Here is a 12,725-nt window from a genome sequence, read left to right as displayed (position 1 = left end):
TCTGCATGTTTTTGTCAGAGACTTGAACCAATGATCTTCTTGTTGTAAGGCCAACCACCAAACCACTGTATGGCGATGTGGTGATGAAAACATTTATTTTATGGTCTCTTCATCTTAGACACAAGAAAAAAAAAACCCTCCTCACATTGTCTCTAGTGGAACAGAAAAGGAGAATTTTAATTAGTAGACTTTTTCGCAAAACAGAAATTTACTTTCTATTTCACCCCACATTATTGTCATTATGTGCCGTCAATTACTGTTCTGGGTAAGAGTTGTCACTTTCACGCCTGTGTTCAATATTTCTTTGCGAAACAAAAAGTCATTGTCAAGCAAAATCTTTTTTTTTTTTTTTAACAAAGGCCTGTGACCTGAATAGAGGAACCTCGGGTCCTCTCCTCCACACGGAGCGCTGCATGCTCCGAGGAGCTCGAATCCCTTTAGTTTTACTCCAGAGGGGATTTGAAGTGTATGAATATGGATGTGATGGTGATGAACCCGATGGTGAAGGTAGTCTCGTCTTCCTTCAGATAAGCTCTAATCGCATTTTGAGCCTGATGCGTGGAGCTAGGTGTAAACTTGGCCAGCAGCATTATGTAGATGGAGGAGCAGGGGGTATCACTGAGGCTGCTTTAGTGGGAGTGTGTGTGTGTGTGTGTGAGTGTGTGTGTTGATTACTGGATTACCCAGGCTATCACAACACTCACCCTTAAAAGAGGCACGTCTCTGTGTGGAAGGGATGGGTGGTGTGGAGGATGTTATCTGAACGCACATAATCCCAAACCAGGAATTGATCTCTTAACGTCACCTTTCTCAAGGTTTTTTTTTTTTCTTCCTCTTTCTTTTCTCAGGGCCGTTCTCCTCCTCTTCCTCCCCCTCCTGTTTCATTCAGGAGTTCTGAATCCATTGAACGTCTCCTGGTGCTGACAAAGCAGAGAGATGAAGACTTATAATTAGTTCAATTCCCTCATTCATATTCAAATTTCCACATCTAATCTCACCAGCAATATCTGTCAAGGAAAGAGGATTGGCTGGCCCGTTCCCATCCACAGATATGAGCGGTAACATCACCTATAGAGGACGATGGATTTAACTGTATATAATGTGTAGGTTTCAGTTGGTGAATGGTCTTTTTTTTTTTCATTTGCCAACAACAAACACTAATCTTTGAGATCGTGAGATTATTTTCCTAAACTTTCACCTTGTCCCTGTGAATATGAACTCTCACGAGGCTGAGCTGTGAAGTGATACTGGGCTAATAAACAAACTGAATGGTGTTTATATACAGTATTTTTTCTAAAGAACAAACAAGTGTTTGTGTCTGTGTTTTCATGTCGCTGTGCAGCGTACATGTTGAGACCCAGCGGACTCGGCTTGTTTTTGTTGTTGTTGTTGTTGTGGTGCTGATCTACTTTTCTGATGGTTTTCGTGCCTGTTTTCTCCCTCACTCATTGATGTCTTCCTTATTCCCCGCAGCTGAAAATCCAGTTAATGCCAAACCTTTAATATCTGAGCAGGATGATGAGGTTGGAGATATTGAGACAGTGTGAGCTTCAGAGAAGGTTCTTTTTTTTAAGTTTTTTTGGTTTGGTCTTCACCACTGACAAAACCTGTCGAAAAGACAGGGTGGAAAAATAAATCCAGAAAACGATCCATCAGGTAAAAATGTTGGTGCCTTTTCTAAAAGCCCAGGACTTTGGAAGGATGTATGATGTTCTACCTGATGGATTTTGGTGATTTTTTTTGTGTAATACTGGACAAAGAATTTCAATCAGACGGACAAATAGTCACAGGTTTGTACATAGAGAACAGGAATTGAACTCCTAACCTTTCAGCACTCTGCCTCACAGCTGAGCCCTGTGATTGTTAAACACTACATATAATACAACTGAGAAAACCAACTAAAATATTAGGGTTAGGGCAGTGGTTCGATCGAACCCCAGGGGTTCGGCGGAGGACCAGACACTCACCCGACTCATATGATTCGTGGTGACACGCCCCCCAGCTTGACCTTCACTGGCTGCAGGTGATCACGCTACATCGCTTGGCCTGTCTGTGCTGCAGGGACTTTGGTGTTCAGTTGTCGACTTCATCCACATATATAAAACATTTTTGCACATACATACAGTTAATACACTTCCACATTTCTCTTTAACACTGTCACACACTCTGCCCTAATATCAGGCCTTTTACTCAGCTTGACTCCTCTCTCTGGGGCCGGGCCTGTGTCACAACGATGCACTGAAGCTTGATGTTTATATATATTTATATATAAAGAAGAAGAAGACGGGAAAAAAGAAGCGCTGCTTCACTCACCTCAGGGTGTGCGGTCCATCCTTGGCATATATGGCCTACATGCTCGCTGGAGCGTAAGCCGATGATGCTTCTGCCTCCGCGGTGCCGCGGCTCAGGGTTTCGTCATTTATCACAAACGAGGTTTTATAATGTGCTCCGAGAACGTTCTAGATGGAGACGGAGAGTCACGCAGCAGCAAAGTCCAGCAGTCGTTTGTAACTATAACGGATATATGTGTGTGTTTGTTTTAATCACCGTGTCGTGCGTTGTTGTTTTAAAGATGTTGGATGAGGTTTGCAGCTGCAGACACTCTGTTTCAGAGGTTTTAGTTCTGGCTGTTCTTTGAAAAAGTCGTGGCCAATCAGAGGCCGTTTGACTTCCTGCATTAGTTAAAAAATTCAGCAGATATAAAAATATGGCCTCCATGATTAAAATATGTCGTGTGCATTTTTACCAAAGAAGAGGAACTGAAGCTAGACAAAGGAGGCATTAAGAGGAAAGCACAGTATGAATTATTTGTCTGAGAAATAATTCATGTGCAATCTCAAACTAGCTGCAAATGTTTTTTTAAAAAAAATCACATTTACACTTTTTTTTCCCTATATTCCGTTAAAACCTGAAAATAAAAACATACAAATATTTTCCATTGCAGAAATGTTGAGGCGTCTTCATTCGCTTGACCTCGTTTCCAGAAGTCTGTTTTTAAATCACAAAGTTGTTTTAGCTCCTCTGTGACGATTATCTCACATCCTAAAATCTAAAAGCATTTTAGCAGAGGCGGCTGCTGCTTCCCACTTTCACTTCTGAGTGTGTGTTTTAATGTTCTGCCTCATCATTAGGCGTCTTTTTAAGCACTTTAAATTACAACAAATACTTCAAGAAATAATTACCCCGACTGTCCTGATACTGTTGTTATTTAGATAATCTTCACACCAAAAAAAAAACAAAAAACACGATTCATCCAGTTCTGAAAGTAGGTCACACCCTTCACTAAGAAGGTTTAACAAATGCTAATTAGCCGGGGGTGTGATGGAGGCTCGACAGCATGTTAGCATAGCCCTAATTGGTCTGAAAGCACACATGTTTATTTTTCGTAGTCAGCTGCAGATATCGTGGCGGCGGAGGTTAATTTATGCTGATAAACAAACACCATAACTTAAATCATTTCTCAGGAGATGAACATCACGTCTATTTCCTCCAGTTTGAGCTGATGCGACTCCTTCAACCTCGTTCCCACCAACTGACTTTGAGGATTTTTTTTATTTATTTATTTATTTTTATTATCTGAGTCACGTATTTTGTCATGATGTTTCGAAACTGTTCCCGTCTGAAACGGCTCGGTGAAAATCCCTGAATAGACAGGAGCCGGTGTGTGACAAGGCCGGTGCCAGCTTCAATCTCACTCAGCGCTTGATTGACAGCAATGACATTTCATGGGTAGAAGCCAAGCATTCAGAGAACTCAGTCACAAGCCTGACCCACTACCACGTCCTTCCTCTCATGAAGGGTGTTTTCAGTTTCATTTCTTCAGTGTTTTGACTTCGGGAACAAGTATTTCTTAGTGTCTGTACTTTGACAAACGGATGGACGGAGACACAGGTTTGACCGGTGTTTACCTTTTTCTTTTTCATTTGAACCTTTTAGATAAAAAAATACTCACATATACAGTATTGTATAGTTATTATAATTCAGAGATATTGGACTTTAACCACATTAGCTGAACAATGTAAAAAAGTCAAGGTTGAACCAATTTTCACGCATTGTTAAACTTTCAACAATGCGTTAACAAATGTGTTGTTTTGCTGTTAGCATGCAAGCTAACAGCAAAACAACACATCATAGGTCATGGCAGGTAATGTTGACATCAGGTAATGGTATCACATCGTGACTGATGTCATGCCATACCAGAAAAATCCTCCTTACTCCACCTCAGGGCTTCACTCTGTTTCCACCTGCCGTTCCTCGTCGTCTCACCTATGTTATTAACGTCATTAACGTGGTTCTTGTTTAACTCGTTATACATCGACTGTTGACTTCCTGTCACATGACCCTGCGCTCACTTTTTGATTAGGGAACTGTTTTTTTTTTTTCTGTTGAGTTTTGACGTGACATTTGAACAGACATCTGTCATTCCTCCGTGTCATTTGTTTAATCCACTTTTCACCGGCCTGCCTCACGTCTGTGATTCCTACCACGGGGCACCTGATTACAGATCTGGGCTCAGGTCAATTGTCAGATCTCCTGCACACGGATCACTGGATAATTGGGCACTGCCAATTATTTTTGATGCATTGCATGTGATGCGCTTGATTCTGCCTCTGTCCCTCCTTCAAAACAGCCTAAGCTGATATCTGACCATCTGTAAAAAAAAGATTGGCTCCAACTGAAAATGTTTGCACATCTATGGAGGGATTCAATGAGCTGGAAAAAATATATATGTTCTACAGAATAAATAATTATAATAATACTACTAATAAAAAAACTACAGAATAAATAATTATAATAATACTAATAAAAAAAATGATGTTGGAAAGATTTTTTTTTGAAAAACATCAATTTCTGTTTTGACAACATCTCGTATGTGTGGTCGCAGCAAAATGCCACTTATTTCATTTCACTTAAATTGTGCACAGTTAACACTTTAATCACGTTGAGCACCATAATAATACAGTTAGTTACAGAGATGGCTGAGGCTAAGCCTTCAATCATTATTAAGAGGATAAACCTCATCTCTCTAATCTGAGAAGCCAAAAATAAACAAGCACTTTCTCCGTGCTGCAGCGCTGAAATGTATGTTTCCCCTCCTAAAGAGCTGCCCCTCCATTGTTCAACATGTGCCATTCAAAAATAAGACGCCACGGTTGGACTTGACCTGGAAATCAAAATGCAGAATTAGCCGCGAGGCTTTAAAAAACCTGCAGAAATACACACGCACAGAGAAGCAAACAGTCCGATTATTTTCTTTGTCTGTCAGCACTTGTGCTAATGCACATCCGTAGCCTGTCGTTCTTTGACACGCTGCACGCTCTCGCACCTCCTCTTTGTCTGTCAACATGCAGTACATACTGCACGCCGCCACATTCTTTCTTTTTACTGTAAGACTATTCATAGCCGGCTGCAGTCATCCTCATTCATCGGGATAATTGAGTATTTGTTGTGACTCTAATAACTACGTGTGAGCAGGACACGGTGCAGTACAGTGCAGTAACGTGTGAGCAGGACACGGTGCAGTACATGGTGCAGTACAGAGCAGTGTATCTCAGGTTCCTTCAGAGCTGTTTCTTTTTTCTTTCTCTTCATGTAGCAGAGAAGTGTTGGAGTAGTCCTGTGGAAAACCTAATGGAGTGTGTCTTTTACAGAGTTTGGAAGTTGACTCCCTGCTGTAAATGCAGTGAGAGAGGAGCAGGGGAGCAGCCAGGCAGGCGAAGACATCCGCCACCTCACACCAGGTGATGCACTGGGAAAAAAAAACCTCCATCCTGAGCAGTAATAACACGGCATCCAGGGCTCTGCGTGCTCGGAATATAATTTCTCCGGGAGAATAACTTAACTGTTCCATGTGACGCGGGTCTCCTTGGAGAGTGAACTTACTCCGGCACCTCTGTTTAAAAGCAAAACGCAGCAGACGGGTTTATTTGTAACTCCTTGTTGTGCAGTGAAGAGAAAATTCAGTTTACTGCAACAGACGTGACCTTGATTGTTTCTGTGCGTCTCGTTGCCCAAACACATTTCTAAAAAGGTATATTGATCGCTGTGGAGAAGATGCTTTATATAAAAACAAGACGATATTTTTCTCCTAATTAAGTTTCGATGAACGTCAAAATAAAAAGAGCTTCTTAGAAAAGAGACAGATGACGGACAAAGTAAAGTGTGGGTTAACTGTGACAGTTCTTAGAAAAGAGACAGATGACGGACACCAAAGTAAAATAATATTTACAGTGCTGCGTAAAGTGTGGGTTAACTGTGACAAGTGATTCTCAGGTGAAAAACTCTTAAAGAAGTAAATGTGACATTTATTGTGGCTTTTTGTGAAGTATTATGAGTTATACATTAATAATTGATGAGGAGAAGGACTGAATGGACTTCAGTTTCCAGTGGAAACTCGAGATACGAGTTGGCCCGTACATAGACACTTGATTCCGTTGCGTACACTACGTAACTTACGTAAACTTATAATTAACTTCCGTATGTATTTTTTTAACTTTTATTATTTCGATTTGCGGTCTTTTTTTAGCGGTCACCACGCTCATATTTATCGACAATTTCATGCTTTATTTCCATGGTCATCATGCGTTTCTGCTTCTCACCACCATCCTCACCACTCACTCTCTTAGGACTCATCACTATTGTGAAGAGTAACGCACAAAATAGAGAGAAAATCACGTAGATAACGCAACCATAATACAGAAGATATAAATATACTTATATACACAGTATACACAATTACAGTCAACATTTGATTGAAGATATAAATATACTTATATACACAGAAATTACAGTCAACATTTGATCCAGTGACACATTTTTTAAACTGTATTTTGTTCAGTAAATACATACAGACTCACACCTCGGTCCATTTATTGCAGCTCGTCTTTGACACTGTCATCGTGGCTGCTACAGGGTCAATGCATGTTTTTTTTTTGGTTTTTTTGTGACAATAGTCAGCGCAGGGAACAAAATGTCCTGGCCTCAATCCAAGCCTCGTTAAAGTTTATGGAAACATCAAATGGAATTCTTCACATACTGGGCTAGGCTCAGGCCGCAGTAATGTATGGAATTTATCTATAGTCGCAACCCCAACATCCACCCAAGGCTGGGCTGGGCCTCTTAATTCCAGATGTTAAATTCAGCCCCAGCAGTTCACATGTGAAGAGGAAACTGGAGTTGAAAGATTGAAGCACAGGGTGGGAAAAAAAAAAGAAAAAATGACGACTTCATTACTATCATAACGTCGGAAAAAACTCGCTAGGATTTTTTAAAAATATATACGGTAAATGTGGTTTCATTCACACATGTGAAGTAACAAGGCCCCGGGGAGGAGGTCTGGAGATGTACGTCTGTACGTATGAACCCACCAAAACCTTTTGTAGCTCATCGTCAGGGAGAAGTTGCCCTCTGGCTACGGAGCAGAGCCACTCTTGGCTCTCCTTTGAGATCCTGTCTGTTGTTGCTGTCTATTTGTGTGGGTAGGGGAGCATGTTAGTGACTCAGGCAGACAGCTGTAATTAAGGGCAGCTTCTCAGCCGGATGAGCAGCAAGAGATAATGTGGATGTGTGCAAACTACCAAAACCTCCCCGCCCATCCCCCACGCACAAGCCCCGCACAAAGTACGGGCAAATTATGTGGCACACAGGATCTGCAGTCAGAGGCAGAGGCCTGTGTGGAAGATGAAAGCGTCAGGAAATCTCTGTAATGAATTGGATAAGTAGGACAGCGCTCATTAGAGATGCGTTTGTGTACGTGAGACACTGGCAAGTCTTTATTTTCAGAGAGACACAAACACTGGCACAAGTCGGTGGAATCAAAAGGACGTAATGTAGGTTTTTAACTCAGAAAATCTGATTTTTTTTTTAAGTCTATCGGGTAAACAAAGATGTATGAAGTGGCGCCGCCCTGCTGGCGTCTCTATTTTGTGATAATGCATAGAGAAAAAGGTTAGTTGTTAAATTCTTAAAAGTTTGTGACAAAAAAAATTCTGACTTTTGCCTTTGTATTCTGACTACTTAATTAAAAGATTTAAGTCAGAAAATAATAAAGTCTTTAATTTTAAAACAGTTTCCTGGGACAGTTGACATCAACTAAATGGAGTTTTACAGATACTTTAAAAAAAAAAGCCTTATATTTTAATCCTCACTTTCATGTCTGTATTCTGACTTTAATCACACAAATATGGTTTTCTTTTCATAATTCCATTTGTCACTGATCCTCTTTCAGTTGTCCAGACTCTGTGGACAGAGAAAACTAAAACGAAATCTACTTCTGTCCACTCTGGTACTTCTTGTCCCTTCCAGCTGTGCAAAAGTATTTCAAATAACCTTAGAGACACACAAACATTAACCAAAAAACTCTACTGTTGATTTCTCCACGAGAATCCCCAGAAGTCTGTTGACTGAGAGCTGCCTTATCCTCAGCTGCCACCTCAGTAAACCTGCCTAACCCCGGTCCACTCCAGTGCTCAGAATAAACACTGGCGTCGCTGCCTGCAGCTTCATTGAACAGACACTTCCTGTGGTTTAGGGCTGTGATTAACCAGCTCCTTTATGCTCCCAAGCACCCGTTGCTTTTGTCGTCACTACGCCTCACTTCCTCCTCACCGGGAGAGCAGTGGAGAAAGACAACAGAGAGCTCCCAGGCCTGGTCAAACACACAACCGCACTCACGTTAACCCACCATTGTTTCCCCCCATCTCCTCCGCTGGGGTTATAGAGTAGAAGACTGGGAACCTCATCGCAATAAACCTCTTAACATGTTTAGAGCCCCGTGGCCCCTTTCTGGGTCGGGGCGTTGGCTCCAATTATGATGCTATTGAGACCCTTCTTCTGCAATTACACACGAGCTCTCTTCCACATGGCTGTGAGAAGAAGGCCAAGGCTTGTTTTGCATGTGAATCACCCACAGCATGTTGTTGGAGAAAGGCTTACTGTCACAGGCTCTGGTAAATATGAGCCGGGTGCAAAACAACAAATTGGTTGTTTTTTTTTTAGTTAAAGACGGCGTCGTTTCCAAAACTCAAGGATGTTTAAGTAAAATCAGCAGAGCTCCGAGGTGGAAGCAGCTGAGAATACTTCATTTCTGTTTCTGTTTTCTATTTGTCAGCGCTGAATGTTTTTCACACTATTTCACACTAAAGTAAAAGTAAAACGTCTACATTTATATTTTTATTTCACTTCTATTTTACAAAACGTTTGGCAACTGCAACACCAGTATAAAAGAGCAACAACAGCGCCATAACACAACTGAAATAATATAATACTTTTGTTTGAAATATTTTAAGTACATTATGGAAAATAAGATTTCCTGTCCTGATTTGTTTACATTTGTTGTTTTATTTTTAGTTTTGGTCCATTGATTTGTGAAAAGCCCAGGGCTCAGGGATTTAGCCTCTAAAAAGATTGCCCCTTTTAAGCCCCCCCCCAGCGGGATTCCCCCCCCCCCCCCTTCATTAAAGTCCTGTGTGTCCAGTGTTCATCACTGGGGGGTTAAATGAGCACTTTTGTTATTTTTTAATCTAAACAGAAACCATTTGAAAGGACATGTTCTGCAGTATGTTCCTGTTCTAAGAATATTTAATTAAAGGTTCTCTGAAGACAAAGGCAGAAAACCACATGGTTCTCCACCACATACCTCCACTGCTCCACCCATGTCACTGCTGCCTCCGTCAGGTTCACTCCGCTGCTGGAAGTGGTGGTGTGTGGTGGGGGCAGGTGGCGCTGTGATGGAGGCCTGTCAACACCGTCAGCAGTAGCTGTCTTCACAAGACAACAGGTCATACAATAATAGACCCAGTGTTCAGGGAGGTTCAGTGGGGGGGGGGGGTCGGGGGGGGCTCCTGGGTGGGGAGGGGTGGGGGTCTGAGGGGGCTACATGATGGACAGATGGGTCAGAAACTTATGTTGCAGGCATTGTTTGATGCTAAACCTAGGGGGCACGGCCTTTGCTTGATCAACATGTGTGAACTTTAACCTCAAAGGAAAAGAAAAGTGGTTGGTTCCTAAGTGCACAACAGAAACAGTGCCCCCTTCTGTAGATTGCCAACTTTTTTCTCTTCTTAATCTGCCTTACTACGCCCATCCTGCAATATCTTTGCGTCCCTGCAGGGGGACTTTCCCTCACTTTGGGAACCACTGGTTTAGATGAAAAATAGGATTAAAAAACCAGTTGTCGTTTCGGCTAATGACGTCAATCTAGGGTTGTTTTTTTTTTTACTTCCCAGACTGTTAATGTTTAGCTAAAGTGAAAGACACTGTCCACTGGTCTGGTTTATTTATATAAGCTTGACTTAAATATGACTGATGTTGTTTTAACCATTTTCATCAGATTTTTTTCATGAGACAAAGAATTTTTTCTTGGATTGAATGAGTTTTGCAAGCGTTTTTAGTCGAACATAAACAGATTTTTTTTCTAGTGTGGAAGCTACTTTTATTTATTAAAATAATCCATGAATGTAAATGTTGAACCAGGACCGGTCTGTTCTACACTGGGGAGAAAATCCAGTTACAGATAACAGGTCTGTTCTTCTCTGCTGCCCCCTACATGCTGTGCATCAAGTGTGCCACTAATACTATTGTATCACTGGTCAAACTGGGGCACCAAATGCCTCAGGCCCCAAAATGGTCAGAGCTGGCGCCGTGTGTTTGTGTGTGTGTGCGTAAGCGTCGTCGCTGGTCCACACCTCCATTTGTCTTGGACTAATTCTACATCCTTGCTCCCACTCACCATGCTTACAAAGGGGGGCCCTAGAGCACGACCCCTCATTATGTATGGCACCTCCCTGTACAACCGACAGGGCCCCTGGGGGCATCAGCAATAGAGAAAGAAAAAAAAAATCAAACAAACTACATTTGCATCTGATTTGATTATTCTTCATGGCTGAATCACGACCCTCTGAGGTTCAGCTGAGACGCCGTCCACACGAGGCGTGCTCGTTTGCGCTTCACTTTTTTTTCTTTCTTGCTCAACTGAGATTCCATCAGTGTACAGGTGCGGTGTGACGGATGGGTTTGATTTAAATGTATTAAAAACAAGAGACTAAGAAGTAATGAAACATCAAACATGACGAACCACAAACCTCTCACTGAAACAGCAGTATTGTCAGGAAATACAGTATTAAACACCAAAGTGTTGTAGAGCAGAAAATATGTCTCTATATGAAAATAGTTTCCTAAAATGTTTTTTGTTCAATTCTGCCTGATGTCTCTAGCTTCAGGTCATGACATCGTTCAGCTCAAAACTATAAATATTTGAACAGGTTTCCATTTATGTTTTGCAAAACGTTTTTGTGAAAACTTACCACAGCTGTTAGAGATGTGTCAGCCTTAATGGGTTTAATTAACTTCAGTTCAGACACAAAAAACAAAAACAACCTGTCCTTGAATTGTTGGAATTTATCAAATTTCACACTTTGTGAAGTTTTCAGGTTAAGGTCCTGAACTAGAGTTTTTAATTTTTTACAAAATTGTAAAAGAAAGTCTTTAGGATCGGAAAGAAAAAGAAAATCGATGCAGTGACAAAGCTCGGTCGAAGAGACGTCATGAAAAAGGCCTCAGACAAAAACCCTGTTTTTTTTTATTACATAACTGTCAGTCAGAATTGTTCTTTATATACAAAGGTGACAGATTCTGAGTCAAACCAGAAATATTACAAATTAAATTACTCGGCTGAACTTTATACAGACCTGGGTTAAAGAATGGATTTGAGACCTACCAAAAATCCCCCCAGTATTTAGTCATAATGACACTTCAGAAAAAGCAGTTTTTGTTGTTTTTTTTTTTTTTTGGAGGGCGGTGGGGGGTAATTTTTTTATGAATTGTGGTGAAGCGGTTGAGACTGGTGACTCACAATAGAAAGGTCACACTGGTTTGAATCCTGGTTTCAGTCTGATCGTATTTAACGGTATTAAAACTTTGAAATAGTAATTTGAATTATTAATTAAAAAAGTCTTAATTAATTAAATATATCAACTGCCATATTTAATATAATTAAATATTATATCCACCTTTTCCAGTATTTACACAGTCACATACATACGTTTGTTACCGTTCTTCCTGTTACATACTGTCTCTTTACGTCAAAAAGCAAGAAAAATGTATTTTCCTCCTCCATTTTGTCTGGCAGTTAACGCAGCGTCTGCAAATATTGCAAATATGTGCCGCGTCAGTGAAACAGTCGTACTTTTTGTCTGACTGTTGTTTGTTCAGTGAGTTGGCTCTCTCACCTGCTCTTCGTAATGACAGTTACATGATCTGTCATAAAAAACTCCCCTGAGGCTCATGTGTAAAGAAATGCAAACTTTCTTTTTTTTTTCACAATCGTCATTGAAACTAAAACCACGTTTGAAAATAAATAGAAAAAAAATAAAAGGAATAGTTCTATTAAAAGGAAATGCTATTTTCTTTTCTTTTAAGAGTGCAAAAATCATGGGGTCCATGTGAAAATAATTTCTCTTTTGTTTCTTTGCTCCTTTGTGCAGATTCAGTGTCTGTGTCGGAGTACTAAAGTGTGCTCTTCTGTTTCTGCTCCGAGGCCGTTCAGACGCTCTGCTTTTCCTGTTTCTGTTTGACTCTAACGTGCAAGTCTGCACTCGCCTGTGTGTGTGTGTGTGTGCGTGCGCACACATATGTGCATTTGTGCATGTCTGCAAGGCAGCTGTGTCCCCAATATATGGGGACCTGACCCAGCTGTCACTAACCATAATGTGGGAGGTCGCTCTGAA

At 41.0% G+C, this 12,725-nt stretch overlaps 1 long non-coding RNA gene across 1 annotated transcript; it reads right to left on the bottom strand.

The window, feature by feature from the left end:
- Positions 1–3,798, bottom strand: LOC112486656 (uncharacterized). The gene is made up of 3 exons (XR_003049161.1): positions 2,314–3,798; positions 1,968–2,084; positions 1–920 (listed from the first exon to the last, which is right to left on the bottom strand). It is a non-coding gene; the product is annotated as an uncharacterized LOC112486656 (long non-coding RNA).
- Between the last annotated feature and the right edge of the window lie 8,927 nt (positions 3,799–12,725).

Source organism: Cynoglossus semilaevis, chromosome 2, assembly GCF_000523025.1.
Source record: "Cynoglossus semilaevis isolate Cse_v1.0 chromosome 2, Cse_v1.0, whole genome shotgun sequence".
Lineage (NCBI taxonomy): Eukaryota > Metazoa > Chordata > Actinopteri > Pleuronectiformes > Cynoglossidae > Cynoglossus > Cynoglossus semilaevis.
The sequence above is the reverse complement of the archived record's forward strand: the minus strand, read 5'-3'. Positions and strand labels throughout refer to the sequence as shown.